Raw genomic sequence first — 5,788 nt, 5'->3', positions numbered from 1 at the left:
GATATGATCTTCTTCATTCCCCGTAAGTGGAGATGTCCAAGTCTTCTATGCCACAGCTTCACCTCCTGTTCTTCCTTGGCTGAGGAGCATGTTGTGGAAAAGTTAGAGAGTTCAGGTTCCCACAGGTAGCAGTTGTCTTTGGACCTGGTTCCTCTCATAACTTCCTGATTGTCACCATTTGTCACAATGCACAGCTCCTTAGTAAACTGAACATGAAAACCTTGATCACACAGCTGACTTATGCTGATGAGGTTTGCAGTTAGTCCTCTTACTAACAGCACATTGTTCAGTTTTGGCACTCCAGAACAGTCCAGTTTGCCCACACCTCTTATTTTTCCTTTGGCACCATCACCAAAAGTCACATAGCTGGTAGTGTGAGGTTGAATATCTACCAGTAGATTTTCCATACCAGTCATATGTCTTGAGCATCCACTGTCAAAGTACCAGTCTTCTCTGGAAGAAGCCCTTAGGGCAGTGTGTGCTATCCTAGCATACCATTGTTGCTTCTTAATGGGAACACATCGCTTACGTGTTTTATGCTTAGGTCTGACATGTGAGGCTCTGTTAGGGAAACCATGAATCTAGTAGCAGAAGGCTTTTATATGTCCAAGCCTACCACAGTGATGACACCTCCAATCCTGGTATTTCCTCTTCTGATGATCATTCATCCTAGTTCCTCGATGTTGAGACATTGGCTTTGACATCCGCTTGAACTTCTGAACTCTAGCCTTTGGGCGTTTGTGTTCAGCTCTTTTTCCAAATCCTAGCCCAGATTTGGTTCCAGACTGCTGTCCCACCTTTAGAATCTCTTCCAAGGTGTCAGTTCCCTTATTCATCATTCTGATGGATTTGGTCATCTGGTTCAGCTTGGAGGTCAGCAGGGCTATCTCACCATTTAGCCCCTCTATGGCAGACAGTTGCTTCTGTCTCTCATCTTCCAGTTCCTTGATGAGTTTCTTCTGCTTTTCTCCTTGTGCACGCACTTCTGCACTGGTGGTACACAGCTTCTTATATGCTGCAGCAAGTTCATCAAATGTCAGCTCATCTGCACTTGTGTCATCTTCAGAGACACAAACACTGGTTAGTGCAGTGACATGTTTGGCAGATTCTCCTTCAGATTCACTTTCAGAATCTCCTTCAGACCATGTGATAGCTAGCCCCTTATTTTGCAATTTGAGGTAAGTAGGACATTCAGCTCTGACGTGTCCATACCCTTCACAACCATGACACTGGATTCCCTTCCCATGGTTGAACTTCTCCTTAGAAGTTGATCTTTTCTTAATGTCAGACGGGATGTTCTTGACATTAGGTCTACCTCTTTGATCAAATCTTCTTCATGAACTTGTTGAATTGCCTCCCAAGCATGGCTAAGGCTTCTGATATACTTTCATCACCTCCAGTATATCCTTCTTCTGACTCCTCTTCAGCATTAGATATAAAGGCTATGCTTTTCTTCTTCTCAGCATACTCACCTAAGCCCATTTCAAAGGTTTGGAGAGAACCAATGAGCTCATCTACCTTCATATTGCTGATGTCCTGAGCCTCCTCTATGGCTGTGACCTTCATAGCAAACCTCTTAGGCAAGGACCTGAGAATCTTTCTTACAAGTTTCTCTTCAGTCATTTTCTCACCTAGTCCACCAGAGGTGTTTGCAATTTCAAGAATATTCATGTGAAAGTCATGAATAGTCTCATCCTCTTTCATCCTCAGATTTCAAACTTGGTTGTCAACATCTGAAGTTTGGACATCTTCACCTTGGAAGTACCTTCATGAGTTACCTTGAGGGTATCCCAGACTTCCTTAGCTAGTTCACAATAGTGCACCAGCCTGAAGATGTTCTTAGTGATTCCATTGAACAGTGCATTCAAGGCTTTGGAATTTCCAAGAGCTAATGCCTATTGTTCCTTGTCCCAATCTTCTTCAGGAATCTGCACACTGACTCCATCTTCATCTGTCCTCGTTGGATGTTCTCATCCCTTGTTGACAGCTCTCCAGACTTTGCTGTCTAGAGACTTTAAAAAGGCTATCATACGAGGCTTCCAGTCATCATAATTAGATCCATCCAACATGGGTGGTCTGTTTGAGTGTCCTAAATCCTTGTCCATGGTACTAGAAAGTAACTTCCCTAGATCTCACCCAGAACTTCACAGGCAGGGTGCCTGCTCTGATACCAATTGAAATTCTAGTTATCAGACTTTGGATGTCACACTGGTTGTTATGACATCCAATTCTGCACAGACAGTGATTATGCAGAACTTAACAGTAAGTGCAGTAAATAACACAAGTAATTGTTCACCCAGTTCAGTCCAACATGACCTACATCTGGGGGCTACCAAGCCAGGGAGGAAATCCACTATTAGTAGTATCAATTCAAAGCTAAACTCACCCGTTTACAACTTCTCACTTAATCCCTACCCAATGCAATTTCAATCTTAACCTAAGATCAGAGTTCCTACTCACTCCCCCTCAATCACCTCAGTGATATTAAAGACACTTTGAAGTCACACTTCAAAAACAACTCTTGATTATGCTTCACAGCTTAAATCAAGATACACAACACTCACGCTTAAAAGCTTTGAGTGACACAACACTTACAACTCAATGAACACCCTATGCCAAAGCTATCATCTACTTGATAATGGCTTGGCTTACAAGATACGTCTAATACTAGACTCACAAAATACAGCAGTGAAGTATGATGGACACACTAAATCTTCACGCCTCAAAATCCCCGAAACTGAATGAAGGAATGCCTTCCTTTTTATATTGCAGCACCTGGGCTTTTGCACCTGTATTTTCCTGAATTTTAGGTCACACAAGTTCCCTCAAATTCAACATTTAGGTTGCTAACAAATAGGCTATTTGTTAGGTTCATTGAATGTAACTTGGTTGTTGATTTCCTGGATTTTCTCTCAGCTGTTGAATCCCTAAAGAATAGCCTGAGAAAAAGCTGAAACAGAAAACTGAACAACCTACAATTTAGCATATGCTGTCAGGAATGAATGTCACGACATTCAGCTTGACATCAAGGTCCATATGCTGAGTCTGTTTTTCCAGAAAACAAACTGTACAAATTTGCTGACCTGTACATGATCAAAATGACCATACTACAGTAACAGCTTACATTAATAAATGTCAAAGTGTCCAACTTAACATTTACACAATTGGCCTTAAGTTAGTTCTGTTATTCTCTTGAAGAACAAACTAAGTAATATGCTGAAGTATAGCAGAACACCACTCTGCCTAATCTTCAGTAGCTGCTGTCAATGATGAATGTCACAACATCCAGTTTGACATTCAGTCAGTAGGCCTTATGCCAGGTCTGGTTCTTCCTTGATAACCAGACTGCAAATGAATACTAAGTTCTAACAGAACTTCTGTTCCTTAGTATCTGTTGACAGGTATGAATGTCACAGCATTCAATAATCCTGTGTTAGCTAGTCCTGCAGTAACTACAATGTAGTCACACATACATGTCATGACATCAGTCAAGACATTAGTGTTTTACCATATAATGCAGCCAATTAAACACCTACAATGTCCTTATATTCATAAGAGAAATGTCGATTTAATTTTTTCAGTAATGCAACATTCGATGAAGGTCCGACTTTGGAATGTAGATATGTTCGAACATCTTAACAGGACCTTGAACCGCTGGTTAGATGGAGAAATTGAAGAGGGTGAAAGGATCAGAAGAATTCAATGGCTTGATACCACGTTCAACCAAAATGGAGAAGTTCATTTCTGGATCAATTTTAAACTGACAGAGACGTTCACATGATGATGTATACTTCTCATAAGATTGTTTTGATGGTTGTAATCGCATAGTTATGTTGTTTATATATTGTAATTTGTTTGTGATGTTATTTTATTTGTTGTAGTTGCTTGTGTTGTTGTTTAATTATTATATTTGTTCTGCTTATTATATGAAATGAATGTTGTTTTTAATATAAAGGAAAAGGGTTACAATTAAAATTATGTTATTGTGTCTGGCCTAACACTAGGACAGTTTGTATGATTATGACCGAGATGGCGACATGAACTACATAATCTAACCATTTTGTTCACCGTACCCATTTCGGTTCAAATACGGGTTTTGTTTGGGCGACTCTTTTTCTTTCTTTGCATTATTTCATTGTGCCAGAGAATGTCCCCTTGATATGCAGGCCAGTAATCCTCTTTTGCCACCACCGAAAAGCTAATTTTGTAAACATTGCAAAGGTTTATGACTTTGTAAATGTTGGACAGTAAGTTGGAAGGATCTTGTCAAACCTTTGAACATGCTGCTATGACATGGGAGCAGGGCATACGAAAGGCTTGGAACTTTCTGCAGTCGCACCAACCTCTATCTAGTTCCACTCGATAGTGTCCCATTGGCATGCCTTCATTGTGACCCATTGACTCAGAAACACTGTACCAACCTTTAGTACGGTCAAACACCGTGACCACATGTGTGTTAGCTTTGGAAGCTCCCTCTTTAATGAATTTCATTGAAGCATCACTGAACAACTGCCCATATTGTAACACTGAACTCCATTTGGAACGTCTGATCTCAAACAACGCCCCTAGCCTAAAATAGGTTGCTTGGACTGAAACGGATATCGGTAGGTTTCGGATACCTTTGAAGAGAGAGTTCATTGATTCCACAAGATTTATTGTCATGTGGCCCAATCGTTAACCATTATCGTATGCTCTAGTCCATTTCTCCAATAGAATATTGTCAATCCACCTTATTGCATCTGCTTTTGAAAATATGATGTCTTCATGGTAGTGTTTAAAAGAAGGTTATATTAATGCATACCCTGCATTGACAACCTTCTTCCATAATATTTTGTCTTTGATCTCCCGCATGAAATTTTGAGCAATATGTATAATACAGTAGACATGTGTCAAAGGAGGATCCTGCCAGCCATAATCAATGTTTTTATAGGCACTCACAATTGATGGGTGTCTGTCTGAGATCAAACATAAGTTAGGCTGAGGAGCAACGTGCAATCAGATATTTTTTAGGAAAAAACTCCATCCCCTAACAGTCTCCCCTTCAACTAGTGCAAAGGCGATTGGAAAAATGTTTTTATTGCCATCTTGTGTCACAATCACCAGTAGCGTTCCTTTATATTTCTCGTACAACCATGTACCATAAATTTGTATAATAGGTTTACAAAAATAAAAACCTATGATGCATGGTTGATACGCCTAGAAGAGTCGGTGGAATATGCCATTACCACTAACATAAGTCCTGTCTGGGGTATACGCCGACAAGGTTTCCAAATTTACGATAGTCCCTGGAGCATAATGCTTAAGTGCCACCAAGTATTTTAGAAGTTCTTTGTATGACTCCTCCCAATTTCCAAACACTTTTTCAACGGCCTTAGTCCTAGTTATCCATGCTTTCCTGTATGATGGAGTATATTTGTATTGTGTAACAATTTTGCTGGTGGTTGACAGTTTTATCACTCACCATTTAATCAACCAATAACTCGTCTTATTCTTCTTCCTCGTCAATAACATCGACTTCAATGGACAATGGGATTATTTTGATTGAAGAGATGATGCAGGTTAACCATGATGATGATGATAATGCAATTTGGACAGCAAAAACAACAATCATTCGGTTCAATACCGTGGAGATGCACCAGAGTGACCGTGTGAAACTGCAGTTTAGCATGCAACAACAAATTTCAGAACCTTTGACGTATTTGGGAGATTGACATGAATAAAGAGTCGATGGCCAATGGGATTATTCTGATTGGAGAGACTTTGCAAAAGAGACGTGTCGTCATTGGAG

Source organism: Lathyrus oleraceus, chromosome 5, assembly GCF_024323335.1.
Source record: "Lathyrus oleraceus cultivar Zhongwan6 chromosome 5, CAAS_Psat_ZW6_1.0, whole genome shotgun sequence".
NCBI classification, from domain to species: domain Eukaryota; kingdom Viridiplantae; phylum Streptophyta; class Magnoliopsida; order Fabales; family Fabaceae; genus Lathyrus; species Lathyrus oleraceus.
This window is presented reverse-complemented; position numbering follows the sequence as displayed.